A 15885-nucleotide genomic window follows, 5' to 3' on the forward strand; every position below is an offset into this window, starting at 1 on the left:
CAATGTGGCTGCCTACTCATCATTTCTGAATAAATTTGCTTTACATTTTCCTGCCTTGTATCATCACTTGTACTCTTGATCTCTCATAGAATGCTCTCCTTTTATACATATGTGTCCCCACCCACAGACATCTTACACAACTTTTAGGTGCTAAGTTTATCTTACTTCCTCCAAAACATCACCCCTGATTATTCCAACAAGTCCCCAACAATGAAAGTAATTATGGTTTTAGAAGTTTGAGGAGAAACTAATAGAATGTACAAATACTTTCTTCAGAAAACTATGAATATATACTTCCACACATGTATATGAATATATACATCCTCTCATAAGGAATCAAAAATGCTTTTGGTGGTCCTGTGCCACTCACAAGCTAGCTTATATCTTTAGGTATCAATATTTTTCTCTCCAACCAAGTTATAAAAACCTGAAGAGAATGTGTGTGTGTGTGTGTGTGTGTGTGTGTGTGTTCAGTCACTCAGTCATGTCCAACTCTCCGTGACCCAATGCACTACAAACCAATAGGCTCTTCTGTTCATGGAATTTTATAGGCAAAAATTACTGGAGCCAGTTGCCATTTATTTTACTCTAGGGGATCTTCCCAACCCAGGGATCAAACCCATATCTCCAGTGTATCCTGAATTGGCAGGCAGATTCTTTACCACTGAGCTACATGCGAAGTTCCTTGAAAACTATAAACAATGTTATAAATGTGTATTTGCTGTTGTTGTTCAATCAATAAGTCATGTGATCTCTGTGATCTCATGCACTACAGTAAGCCAGGGTACCCTGTCCTTCACTATCTCCCAGAGTTTGCTCAGATTCATGTCCATTGAGTTGGTAATGTCCATCTCATCCTCTACCACTCCTTCTCCTTTTACCTTCAGTCATCCCAGCATCAGGATCTTTTCTGATGAGTCAGACCTTCATATCAAGTAGACCAAGTATTGGAGCTTCAACTTCAGCATCAGTCCTTCCAATGAATATTCAGGATTGGATTCCTTTAGGGTTGACAGGTTTGATCTCCTTGTTGTCCAAGGGACTCTCAAGAGTCTACTCCAATACCACAATTCAAAAGCATAAATTTTTTGGTGCTGAGTCTTCTTTATGGTCCAACTCTCACATCCATACATGATGACTAGAAAAACCATAGCTTTGACCGGATGGACCTTTGTCAGCTAACTAACGTCTCTGCTTTTTAATCCCCTGTCTAGGTTCACCACAGCTTTCCCTCCAAGGAGCAAGCGTCTTTTAATTTCCTGACTGCAGTCACCATCCATAGTGATTTTGGAGCCCAAGAAAAGAAAATATGCCACTGCTTCCATTTTTCTCCTTCTATTTGCCATGAAATTATGGGACCGGATGTGGTGATCTTAGCTTTTTGAATATTGAGTTTAAGCCAGCTTTTTCACTCTCTTTCTCCCTCATCAAGAGACTCTTTAGTTTCTCTTTAGTTTCTGCCACTAGAGTGCTGTCATCTGCACATCTGAGGTTACTGATATTTCTCCTGGAAATCTTAATTCCAACTGGTAATTCATGCAGCCTGACATTTTGCATGATTTACTCTGCAGAAGATAAATAAGTTGAGTGACATATACAGCCTTGACGTACTCCTTTCTCAATTCTGAGCCAGTCCATTGTTCCATGTTTGGTTCTAACTGTTGCTTCTCAACCCACACACAGGTTTCTCAGGAGCAAGGTGAGATGGTATGGCATTCCCATCCCTTTAAAAATTTCCCACAGTTTGCTGTAATCCACACAGTCAAAGGCTTTAGTGTAGTCAATGAAACAGTAGATGTTTTTCTGGAATCCCCTTGCTTTCTCTGTGATCCATAAGTGTTGGGAATTTGATCTCTGCCTTTTCAAAACCCAGCTTGTACATCTGCAAGTTCTCAGTTCATGTACTGTTGAAGCCTAGCTTGAAAGATTTTGAGCATAACCTTGCTAGGATGTGAAATGAGCACAATTGTATACTAGTTTGAACATTCTTCAGCATAGCCCTACTTTGGGACTGGAATAAAAACTGACATTTTCCAGTCCTGTGGCCACTGCTGAGTTTTCCAAATTTGCTAACATATTGAGTGTAGCACTTTAACCACATCATCTTTCAGAATTTGAAATAGCTCAGCTTGAATTTCATCACCTCCACTAGCTTAGTTTGTAGTAATGCTTCCTAAGGCCCACTTGACTTCACACTCCAAGATGTCTGGCTCTAGATGAGTGATCACACCATCCTGGTTATTCGGGTCACTGAGACCATTTTTGTACAGTTCTTCTGTGTATTCTTGCCACTTAATCTAAATCTCTTCTGCTTCTGTTAGGTCCTTATCGGTTTTGTCCTTTATCATGCCCATCTTTGCATGAAATGTTCTCTTCATATCTCCAATTTTCTTGTAGAGATATCTAGTCTTCCCCATTCTATTTTTTTCCTCTGTTTCATCACACCATTCATTAAAGAAAGCCTTCTTATCTCTCCTTGCTCCTCTCTGGAACTCTGCTTTCAGTTGGGTATGTCTTTCCCTTTCTCCTTTGCCTTTTGCTTAACTACTTGTAAAGCCTCCCCAGACAACCACTTTGCCTTCTTGCATTTCTTTTTCTTTGGGATAGTTCTGGTCACTGCCTCCTATACAATGTTATAAATCCTTATCCATTGTTCTTTAGGCACTCTATCTGCCAGATGTAATCTCCTGAATCTATTTATCACCACCACTGTATAATCATAAGGGATTTGATTTAGGTCATACCTGAATGGTCTAGTGGTTTTCCCTAGTTTCTTCAATTTAGGCCTGAATTTTGCACTAAGAAGTTCATGATCTGAGCCACAGTCAGCTCTAGGTCTTGTTTTTGCTTACTGTATAGAGCTTCTCCATATTTGGCTACAAAGAATATAATCAATCTGATTTCAGTAATGACCATCTGGTCATGTCCATGTGTAGAGTCGTCTCTTGTATTGCTGGAAGAAGGTATTTGCTATGACCAATGTGTTCTCCTGACAGAACTCTGTTAGCCTTGACCCTGCTTCATTTTGTACTCCAAGGCTAAATTTGCCTGTTACTCCAGGTATCTCTTGACTTCCTACTTTTACATTCCAATCCCTTGTGATGAAAAGGACATTTTTTTTTTTTTTTTGGTGTTAGTTCTAGGAAGTCTTTTAGGTTTCCTATACAATACTTTTACCACTTTCAAAAGACTAAGATCATGGCATCTGATCCCATCATGTCATGGCAAATAGATGGGGGAAAAATGGAAACAGTGACAGACTATTTGCTTGGGCTACAAAATCATGGCTGTGACTGCAGACATGAAATTAAAAGATGATTGCTTCTTGGAAGGAAAGCTATGACAAACCTAGACAGTATATTAAAAAGCAGAGACATCACTTTGCCAACAAAAGTCCAACTAGTCAAAGTTATGGGCTTTTCCAGTAATCATGTATAGATGTGAAAACTGTACCATAAAGAAGGCTGAGAGCTGAAAAATTGATGCTTTCGAACTGTGGTACTGGAGAAGGCTCTTGAAACTCCCTTGGAGATCAAGGAGATAAAACCAGTCAATTCTAAAGGAAATCAACCCTGAATATTCATTGGAAGGACTGATGCTGAAACTGAAGCTCCAATACTTTGGCTCCCTGATGCGAAGAGCCAACTCACTGGACCTTGATGCTGGGAAAGATTGAGAGCAGAAGGAGAAGGGGCCAAGATGGTTGGACAGTATCACCAACTCAACAGACATGTGTTTGAGTGCCGGGGTCCAGCCCCGGCTGATCCAGGGTATTCGAAGCGGGGACGGCGTCGGCGACCTATTTAATTATTTATTCATCAAAGATATAAAGAGTAATAAAATGAGGATAGCTCAGTGAGGAAATTCAGTGGAGAAAAGCGGCTGAAATAAGGATAGCTCAGTAGGAAAATTCAGTGGAGAAAAGAAGCTGAGTGGCTTGGTTTACGCGGAAAATCAATATAACCCGTGACACCAGGTTAGCTCTGACCACGGAGGCCGCAGGCGCCCTCTCGAATAGCGGAAGGTGCCCCACCTTAGACACCTTCTCGAGTGGGTCTTAGAAGCCCAGGCAAATAAATGGTCGCAGAGGACATCCGCGCTCCAGATGGACACTCAGCTGGAATTTAAAGGGAAGAATGACATGGGGAGACCAAGTTTCAGTGAACAAGGCCCGCACTTTATTTTCCAAAGTAGTTTTTATACCTTAAGTTATGCATAGAGGATAATGGGGGAAGGGGTAGAGTCATGCAGCAAGCCAGGCTTTCTTCCTGCAAACTTATCATATGCAAAAGTTCAGGTGATAGACATCATCTTCTGGCCAGGAGGCCTGTTAACATTTTAAGAAACTTATCTTTCTCTAAAGGTGATTATTCCAAAGTCAGGCGCCAGCCTTCCAAAAAGCATTGGACAAAGCTGCATTTTACATTTCTATACACCCATTATATCAATCAATACACTGCCAGGGACACAGTAGGTAAGGAGTATGGAGACTTAGCAGCAAACATTGGCCCAACAAGTGAAAAACCCTTCACCAATACAATTTCTAATCAATCTTCTAACTACTCAAAGGAATCTGTGTTTAGGCAGTTTAGAACATCTCCTGCCTCTCACAGTTGGGAGGCTCTGAACAATCACATGTGGCCGGAAAAACCCATTCAGGCAGGCTAGAGGATTTCCAAAGGAGTTTGTAGGTTGAAACACTGTCACACCCAGGAATTATTAACTGGAGCTGTAAGCTAACTCTTTTTTTCAGAGAGAGGTAGTGGGGGACAGCCCCCTGTAAAGTCAGAGGTGTAGGTGAAAGCACAAAGCAGAAAGTAGGCAGACTCTGGTTTTGGGGGGTAGATGCTCGAGAATTTCCAGGGGGACTCCTGAGGCTCGATCCCGCCTTTGCGTATGCCGAGCCTCCTTCCTCATGACCTTTGTCATGGGCGGAGTTCCTCACGCTGGCTCCCGGCAGTGATAGAATTCCAGTTGAGCTATTCCAGATCCTGAAAGATGATGCTGTGGAAAGTGCTGCACTCAATATGCAATATGCACTCAATATGCAATATGCCGGCTCCCGGCATTTGAGTAAACTCTGGGAGATAGTGAAGGACCAGGAGGCATACCAGCATACCAGGAATGGTATACTGCCATTCATGGGGTTGCAAAGAGTCAGACATGACTGAATGTCTGAACAACAATGCAATATTGTTTTCTATAGCATCTGACTTTACTTTCATCACCAGACATATCTACAACTGAGCATCATTTCCACTTTGGCCCAGTGGCTTCATTCTTTCTGGAGCTATTGAATAACTGCCCTCTGCCCCTCCCCAGTAGCATATTGGACACCTTCTGACCTGTGGGCTCATCTTCCCAGTGTCATATCTTTTTGCCTTCCATTCTGTTCATGGGGTTCTTGAGGCAAGAATACTGGATTGGTTTGCCATTCCCTCCTCCAGCAGACCATACTTTTGTCAGAACCCTTCACTATGACCCATCTGTCTTAGGTGGCCCTGCATGGCATGGCTCATAGCTTCATTGAGTTATGTGAGCCCCTTCACCATGACAAGACTGTGGTCCATGAATGGGTAAATGCATATATACTCTTATATAAGTTCCACAGTGTCTTGCTGCTGCTGCTGCTAAGTCGCTTCAGTTATGTCTGACTCTGTGTGACCCTAGAGACGACAGACAGCCCACCAGGCTCCCCCATCCCTGGGATTCTCCAGGCAAGAACACTGGAGTGGGTTGCCATTTCCTTCTCCAATACATGAAAGTGGAAAGTGAAAGTGAAGCCGCTCAGTCACGCCTGACCCTCAGCGACCCCATGGACCACAGCCTTCCAGGCTTCTCCGTCCATGGGATTTTCCAGGCAAGAGTACTGGAGTGGGGTGCCATTGCCTTCTCCGTCCATAGTGTCTTAATTAGAGCTAAATTTTTTTTTTTTATTCTCATTGTTGTACCTCTTTTAATTGGTCAGTTACATAAGGGTATTCTTTTTTTTTTTTTTAAACTTTACAATATTGTATTAGTTTTGCCAAATATCGAAATGAATCCACCACAGGTATACCTGTGTTCCCCATCCTGAACCCTCCTCCACCTCCCTCCCCATACCCTCCTTCTGGGTCGTCAAATCTCTGTTTTATTGAAGTCCATTTTATAAACAATTGTAATAAAAATTAATGACAATTAAGATTGTATAAATTTTCTACTCATGCTGCCTATTGCAAAATTGTTAATGCATGTACTCATAACTAGAGTTTTAAAAAAACTCTCCAAAATTATTTAATAACATTCCAATTTGAGAAATTCCAAAAGCCTAAATATAATTTTTATCACACTTCGATAACATAGGAAGAAAAAAAAGCAATTTTCCAGAGAATTTTGTGCCTTTGTTGCCCCATACATTCACTTTGCCCTATACTTTCTACTCCAAAATCAACCATCATATATATATTTCATAATGTATTTTATAACTATAATATACTGTGAAAACAATTGGATACCTCCCTTAAATCAAAATTGTATTCAAATGTTTAAGTGCCAAAGTGCAAAAATGTGATAGAGGCCAGAGAAGAGACTCAGAGGGAGAGAAAGTATCTCCAGGAAGGAGAAAAATAATTACATGCCTTTAAAAGTTTCATAGAAACATGCAGAGAAAATATATTTTCAAATCTCTAAATGGAGTTATTTTATGTTATGAAATACTCTTCTTTAGAAGAAACTAAAATCCCTTCTCTATTATAACTTGTTTCTACAATCTTATCTCTATTAAAAACATGAAATACTGTAGCTTTTTAATATACAGCATTCAATTTACAGAGAATTTTTACAATCAAAGATAAAGCCAATTTCAAAGGAATAGGTAACCATATTAGGCTTCTTCTGCAAGAATGTACTTGTTTCACTCAGATTCTCCAGAGGAAATAAACACATTTCGAATATACAAAATACCATTCATCATTTTGTTAAAAGTATAAATAATCCACCAGGGGGAAATGTGGAGGGAAAACACCCAAGAGCAATATATGACTCTGGAATGCAAAATTAGCTTGGACAAATTACTAGAAAACATACTGTAAAGAATAATCCTTTGCTCTCCACACACTGAACAAAGTGACACAGAGAGAAATTCACGTTTTTTTCATGCAATAAAACTCTCCCTCTAGAATAAGTGAAAATATGAGTCAACCTTTCGGTAGTACAGGTAATCATGCCTAATTCTCATTGTTCTCCAGCTTCTGCAAATATCTTCACATTTTTAGGACTCTCTAAATGGGTATCACATGCATTCAAAGATGGAACAAGACTTTCAAATGTCAGAAAGTCCCAGGTGCTACCCACAAAAACAAAAACAAAAAACATGCAAATCACAAAAACCAGCTATTCATTAATGCACAAGACTGGTATAATAAACAGCCTCTTAATCAGCTCTAAAATCCTTTCAGCCTTTGTGTTTGGCCTGTTTGTTCAGTCTGCAGACCCATGTAGACTGTGTGGTATATTTTTATCAGAAGCCCTGAAGTTTCTAAATCTGAAGACAAAATTAAGTCCCACGGAGAGAGAATTTTGATCCAAATTTTGCTAACTCAGGAGTGGATTTGGGAGTCTCAACAGCTCTTGTCTCTTCAAGTAAGAATTTGAAATCTTAGATTGTCTTTAATGGTTACATGACTAAGCTCACAATACATCCAGGCTAACTTGGCATGTCTGGGCAAGAAATGGATTGTTCTTATAAATAATCCAAAACAAGATTGTTCCATCTTTTAAACAATCCAAATGGATTGTTCTTGTAAACAGATAGATCACACTTCTAGTTCGAACCCTAATTACTTCGTATTTGCCTTTTTCCCCCTATAATGGTAGTACTTATAACTTGTTATGAGCTACTCATGCACACAGCCTTTATTAGATTTAATACATTTATTTTAATTTCATAAAATAACATAATAAAATGTATTTTAACAACTACTTACTTTGGCCAGTTATTATCTTAATACAAGTATCATTTCAATTAATCCTCATTACACTTCTATGAGGTGTGTACTACTGTTTTCATCATTTTAAAGATAAAGTACAAAGAAGTTAAATAATTTGCCCAAAGCCACATAATTTGTAAGTAATGAAGCTACAATTTGAATCCAGGCAGCCTGACTTCAAAATGCATGTTCTTAATCATTATGGTCTCTGAAATATTCTCCTTATACAAACATTTTTATTCTACACTTGCCATATTCCTTCCTTGAGAAAAAAGGAGAAAAAAAAAAAAAAAGAAACAGCTAGCCAATCAGTTTAAATGAATACTCTTGACAAGGGCCCACTCTTTTCAGCCATCTCCACCATGGTACAATGCTAACCAATGAAAACAAAGGATTTGCTTTCTCTTATAGTGAATTTGTTTTCCTTGACAGCACAAGCCACTTACTTGTACCATCTTCCTCCTTCAGTCCTTGCTTTTTCTGCACCATGCACCTTTCCCTCATCAGGTTCTGCTAAAAGACCATGTGAAGCTGTAATTTGTTTGCAGTTACCTTACCTGATTCTTCATCTAACAGACCCTCCCCCTGCTAGGCAGAACATGACCTCATGGCTACTAGAGGACAGTGGCTATAGGTTTCTTCTACATAACTGGACTTTGGACTTGATCCTAAAGAGCCAATTTTTCCCTGATATAGTCACTGCTCACTCATGATATCATCCCTTCAAAAAGTATGGCTCTTTTCTCCTTCAAATATTGCTTGAGACTAATCATAACAGTATTTTTAACCTAGACAGCATATTAAAAATCAGAGATATTAAATACTTTGCCAACAAAGGTCCATCTAGTCAAAGCTATGGGTTTTCCAGTAGTCATGTATGGATGTGAGAATTGGACTATAAAGAAAGCTAAGCACTGAAGACTTGATGCTTTTGAACTGTGGTGTTGGAGAAGACTCTTGAGAGTCCCTTGGACAATGAGGAGATCCAACCCGTCCATCCTAAAGGAAATCAGTCCTGAATATTCACCCGAAGGACTGATGCTGAAGCTGAAGCTCTAATACTTTGACCTCGTGATGCAAAGAACTGACTCATTTGAAAAGACCCTGATGCTGGGAAAGACTGAAGGTGGGAGGAGAGGGGACCACAGAGGATGAGATGGTTGAATGGCATCACTGACTCAATGGACATGAATTTGAGTAAACTCCAGGAGTTGGTAATGGACAGGAAGGCCTGGTGTGCTGCAGACCATGGGGTCGCAAATAGTTGGACACAACTGAGCAACTGAACTGAATTGAACTTTTAATCTAAGAAGTACCTGCATTTGTTTTTATGGCAACATTTTTGTCATTATACTAACACATTCTATACTCACTCAGTGAGCTCTCCATATACATTTGTGGAAGGAAAAGAAGTTAGGAGGAAGAAGTAATAATGAAAGTGGGAGTAGGCTGAGGGCAAGAAATGGCAAATAACATGAATTACTTATTTAAGGTATTGTTTCACTAAGTTGCTTCAGTAATGTCCGACTCTCTGAAACCACATGGACTGTAGCCTACCAAGCTCCTCTGTCCGTGGGAATCTTCAGACAAGAATACTGGAGTGGGTTGCCATGCCCTCCTCTAGAGGATCTTCCAAACCCAGGGACTGAACCCACATCTCTCATGTCTCCTTCATTGGCTGGTGGGCTCTTTACCACTAGCACCACCTGGGAAGCCCTAAGGTGGTTATTCAGTCACTCAGTCATGTCCAGTTCTTTGTGACCTCATGGACTGCAGCACATCAGGCTTCCCTGTCCATCACCATCTCCCAGAGCTTGCTCAAACTCATGTCCATTGAGTCGGTGATGCCATCCAAACATCTTATCCTCTGTGGTCCCCTTCTCCTCCCGCCTTCAATCTTTCCCAGCATCAGGGTCTTTTCTAGTGAATCAGCCAGCTCTTCACATCAGGTAGCCAAAGTATTGGAGCTTCAACTTCAGCATCAGTCCTTCCAATAAATATTCAGGATTGATTTCCTTCAGGATTGACTGGTCTGATCTTGCAGTCCAAAGGATATTCAATAGTCTTCTTCAACACCACAATTCAAAAGCATCATTTCTTCAGTACTCAGCCTTATTTATGGTCCAGCTCTCATAATTTTAAAGCAAATTTCTTGTGCCTTTACATTTTTTAATCTAAACTTTAGCTTCCAAAAGACAATTATAACAATTAACTACTTAATTATATCTAGGGCATAGCAGACCAAAATAATATAAACTAGGATAATATATATACCAGCAGCCCCACCCATAAGACTTTATCTAATAACCTTGGATTCATTTTTAAAGCCCAATCTTTTAAGTAAGGATTTATTTTTTATCATTCCTAAAAATGTTATTCCAGGGGGAAAATGAGAAGCAAAAAGATAAATGTTAGCAATTAAAGTAGAATCTTCTATCTTATGCTAGATGGTACATTTATAAAGCCACAAAGAAAAATATGAATCATCTTTATGACAATTGTTAGAAGAATCATTAGTACTAGTCTTGCACTAAGTAAGGAAATAAATTGCTTTGCTCAAAATTTAATCTATTTCTTTACATATTTGCTAAAGTGAACAACACTTTATATGCTAGAAGGGCAGCTAAGGACACTTCAAGCAAACAATTAGTATGCTTTACTATTATAAAACATCTAATTGTTGATAGTATAATTAGGCTAGATAAAATGTAGAGGCTTGTTTTGATTGACCTGACATGTGAAATGAAGTCAAAGCCATGAAATAATACTTGATATGGACAAGTAATCACAGGCACATGAATCCCATTTCATAACCCATTACAGTAAGGATTTTGAACAGCACAAAAAAGAGAGTAGAATTTTTTTTAGTATATATAGCAATAACAATAATCATTTTCACAGCAAGAGTTCCTACTTTTTAAAACCCATGACATCTTATCAACTTTCAACTATACAAGAATTATCTTCTGTTATGTTCCTTATTCACATACTTTCTACTTCTCTCATTAGCCAGAACCCTATTAGACATTTACCTAACAGTTTACATTATATCTGCGTTTGAAGGAGAGTCAAGTAAAGGAGACAAAAGACAGATCAGTACCTTGTACTCTTGGATAACTGCAAAATATTGATAAAGGAAACAGATACTATTGTTTTAAAAAATAGTTTTGAGGGCTACAATGGAGTTAACTTGTCAGCCTGATGGACCTCTCTAGCAACATGTATCACTATCATTTCTGCATAATTGGCTCCACTGCATCTGTTCCTGTTTGGTATAATACTACCTCCACAAGTGTCACTTTTTAATGTTTTTTTTTTTTTACCAAAACCTACCCATTAATGTCAATCCTGTGCTTTAAAATGGCGCTGTCCATGCTTACAGAATAATTCTTTATCAATCCAACAATATTCTTAATAATTTGACCTTAGAGAGGTTCTAGTCCTTTATCCTGCTTCTCCATCCTGTTCTGTTACCCAACTCTATGAGCCTCAATCACTCAGCCTTCTCTAATTCACTATATTCTTTCATACCATTTTCATATCTCACAAAGTCTTATGCATTTGTCAGTGCCCACTATAAATGTTATCTCCTCTGTGAAATCATTACCTACTATTGAAGGAAGAGGAGGTTGCTTTCTCCTCTATTTTCCAGATATTTATTCATAATTATTATATCACATATGAAGTTAGGCCATGAATATTTGCTTACATGAGAGGTATTTTGGTATACTGACAACAGTTTGGCATCTAGAGTCAGCCTGTTATCTTACTGGGTTTTTATATTAGATTATGTAGTTAAGTATTCAGTCCTTTACATGTGTTTTGTTAAATGAACAAGTAATAAAAAACTTACACTTCTCTTTATATGAAGTGATAACCTATGGATATCCTTCAAATATATAAAATAATTTATTTTTAAACGAAATGAAAAAAAAAGCACAAGAGTAATTATATGCCTTAGTTTTCTTACATGTTCAATGTTAATATCTATAAAAAAGGGCTTTCAAATTCCATGTATTGACAGTAATGTCACAGAATTTAAAAGTATAACATGTCATCTCTAATGACTTTTTAAAAGCTTAAGGGTTAATAATGAGTCTTTCATTGACAATCTGAAGTCTCTTTTTAAATATACTTTTGCTTAGATTTTACATTTTGAATTTTGAATTCAGTCTTTTTTCAAAATCTATGATTTTGAATAAAAGGCAAGAAAAGCCATAAAACTAATAAAATATGTTATTAGTGTAAGAAATACTTATTATTCCAGGGAAAAATTCCACAAGTGGCACTTTAAATTGAGTAATAAAAGGAGTACTAAGATAAAAGACTAGGGTAAGCAGATGCAAAATAAGCCATGTCCCTGAAAAAAGTGGACTGAAGTATTCCAGAAAAACTACTACTAATTTAAATATTCAATATTTTTGGTTTCACAGATCCAGATGGAAATATAATCTTTACACAAATTCTTTTAATATGTCTTTCCTGAACAATTTAGGAAGTTTCTACTGTAGAGAACTGGGGGTGGGCAAATCTAACTTTTATGTGCAGGATAAATACATACTTTTCCCATAAATTATATTTGGATGGGGTTACATAATTAAAGCAACATCACTTGAAATAAATAGCAGAAAGCAGATTCTGTGTTTTGCAATAATTTTACAGTGACTGAAAAGCTATGAAGATTGGATCATAATCACTGAGACCTTGGGTAGAGCAGATGGATCATTATCTAAGCACACAGGCTGGAACAGCAGAGCTCAAGCATCTTTCGGTCCATGGAGCTTTACAGGCCTTGTTAAGTAGGCAAATTTTCTATATTATTCACAATAAAATGTCCTCACAAACAGCATTATAGACAAGGACAAAATAGATGTGCACTTATATGTATATATTCTCTACATACAACATTGCAAATTTATTCCTTGCAAATCATTTAGAGAAAAACTATATTATAATTCCAGATGGCTGCTGAATTTTATCATGAAATTTATTTCAAAATATTCAAACATTTTACCACTGATATACTATATTGGCAAAGATATATGTGATTGATTAAAATTGATGTTTATAACAGGTGGTCAAATTACACAAATCTGCTTTGCTGTGAAGCTGTATTAAAAACACTGCTCATAAAACTAATCTGCCATTTTAAGGAAACAGTTCAAGCCAATCCAGTAGCTGTTGCTTTTAAAAAAATAAAAAAATTGACCATGCCCTACCAATATGCTAATACCCATCTGGGACATAATCCATTAAAATAATCCAAAGATGCCAAATGAAATGATGATTAGACTCTCTCATGTGATGACTGAAAATAAGCTGAAAATATTCTGAAAGCTCTATTTTTCTCACTTATTTTAAGTTTTATATTATGCTGGAAACTTGTGAGCAAAATGTCATGCTGGCCACAGAAATATCTAAATTCTCTTGTATTAGGTTCTTGAGTAAGACAGGTGAATGTTTCCCAATATAGCATCTGCCTACTCTATAGAACCCTACAGTATTTACAAAGATGATACCTAGGGGATAACTAAATTATGCAGATGATAATGACTGGAAAACAAATCACTCATGTTGACCATCTCATGTTTGGTAACAGTGTTGATGAGAAAAATGTAGTGGCAGGACTGGATAAGCAAGGTATGTCATCTACAGGTGGTTAGTAATATGCTGACATCAGCTCTGCCACGAGCACAACCAAGTGGATCATTTTGTTAGAAGTCATTACTAAAGATAAAATAAAAATAAAAATAAATCAAAAGAAACTAAATAAAATAAATTGGTTTATATTTTAAGAATCATAGATCTGACTTCAAGGAAATACTTTAAAAATCTGGATTCCTATCAGAAACTCGGATTGTTGGGGATAGAAGAAATGGGTGACCTATTTTTGAAATTATTTTTAGTTTAAATAAATTGAATTTTTAAAAAAGAAAAAAACTCTAATGACGTAATTTTTAAGTTTTCAAAATTTCATCTCATGGGATTTTTAAAAATCTAGTTAATACATGTGTATGCATAGCATTTATATATATAGCTATATATATTATTTTGGTGTATACATTTGCATGTATATTCTTAGATGGAATTTTGGGTTTATCACTCTAGCAAAAGTTAATATTGTCATAACATTTGCTGATATAATTTGAAGTCTTTAATGTTACAGAAAAAAAAATTGCTATTAGGCTTTGGGAAAGATGGATTGGTTACAGTTCATAGGATACCGAACTACCAAGTTTATTTCCAAATACAAGATGTTTTGAAATTTCTTTATCATTTATTTGACTAACTCCTTCCACTGCCTGGGCTTCCCTGATAGCTCAGTTGGTAAAGAATCCACCTGCAATGCAGGAGACCCCTATTCAATTCCTGGGTCGAGAAGATCCGCTGGAGAAGGGATAGGCTACCCACTCCAGTATTCTTGGGCTTCCCTTGTGGCTCAGCTGGTAAAGAATCTGCCTACAGTGTGGGAGATCTGGGTTGGATCCCTGGGTTGGAAAGATCCCCTGGAGAACGGAAAGGCTACCCACTCCAATATTTTGGCCTGGAGAATTCCATGGAGTATATAGCCCATGGGGTTGCAAAGAGTTTCACATGACTGAGCAACTTTCACTTTCACTTTTCCACTGCCTGTGGGCAACTTCACATAAACTTAAATATGTACAATATTGAGTAGGATTTTCTCTTTAAGGCTAAAAAGTTGTTTTAGTTCTCATCCAAGAACTTGCAACTTTGCTATATCAAAAGAACTCTAGCATTTCTGATCACAGAGTGGGAAACAATTTACACTCATGATATCTTCTTGGGACCTACAGCATGAAGATTCAAATCTTCTATTAGGTATTCAAGATTCTTTTTCATTCAGTCATTCAACATTCATTGCACAAAACTGTGTCTGTTACTATGCAAGACTACCTACAATATATCCAATTTTAATGACTCCTACTTTATTTTACACCAGATTCATAAACACACACACAGCACTCAACTGGACTGACTTGTCTGCTCCCTCAAATACACTCTGCTCCTTCCCATTGTTTGTTGTTTTCCACACGCCATTTCAGGCAAGGATGACACTAAGCTAAAACACACAGACTCAGAATTCCTATCTTCAAGAAAACCACAAGTTTCTAAGGGTAGAGACTTTCTTTGTTAAACTCTTAAAATCACTCTCTCCATAGTTCTCATTATTTCTCAATTATTACTTATTGGAAGAAGAAATACTTACAATATATAAGATGATAAGAAGCTAATTTAATATGATGCATGGATATCTTTAAATGAGCTCTTCTACATTATAGACCATGGTACTACTACATAAAAATATTTTGAGGGTTTATATAGCATAATACACCTTTTGTTAAACTGATAAGAAAAGATACTATATTTGATTTTAGCCAAAAGACCAAAAAGCAATAAATATCACCTAAATAGCAGTTGAAGTAACTGTTCTGAAAATTGCAAAATCCATAGATTTTCACTGTCAGTGTTCATGAGATTATTTTTCATTGAAAAGAATAAAATAGTCTTCAATGCACATTTTAAAAATTCTAAATTTGCTTAATGCCATGAGTAACTGTATAATCCAGCATCTCTAGTTTTAGGCCAAATCATTTCTCTGTGCTTCTAAAAGTCAAATCTCTCTGCTATCCCAGCATGATGAGTAACATCTATTAGTTTGGAAAGGGCAAAACTGCATATATAATAGTAGGCTCTGTTAAACATTCAGTATTCCCTTTGGCAAATAACCAACAGATCAGTTTATCTGGCTACAGAATATCAGATTCTGAAACCCAGCAGTACATTGGAATGGCCATTACTTTTCCAAAGCAAGTCATTTCTCTTCTCTTAGCCCATCTGTACAGAGCACCCACTGGCTGGTGCTCCTGAACCATATCTTAATCTGCTTACTGGTGCC

The 15885-nt window shown here is 37.4% G+C and overlaps 1 pseudogene; it reads right to left on the reverse strand.

Annotated features, from left to right (window-relative positions):
• Window positions 1-15296: 15296 nt before the first annotated feature.
• Window positions 15297-15384, reverse strand: LOC112582582 (annotated as a pseudogene).
• Window positions 15385-15885: the final 501 nt, after the last annotated feature.

Source organism: Bubalus bubalis, chromosome 10 (assembly GCF_019923935.1).
Source record: "Bubalus bubalis isolate 160015118507 breed Murrah chromosome 10, NDDB_SH_1, whole genome shotgun sequence".
In the NCBI taxonomy this organism is placed as follows: domain Eukaryota; kingdom Metazoa; phylum Chordata; class Mammalia; order Artiodactyla; family Bovidae; genus Bubalus; species Bubalus bubalis.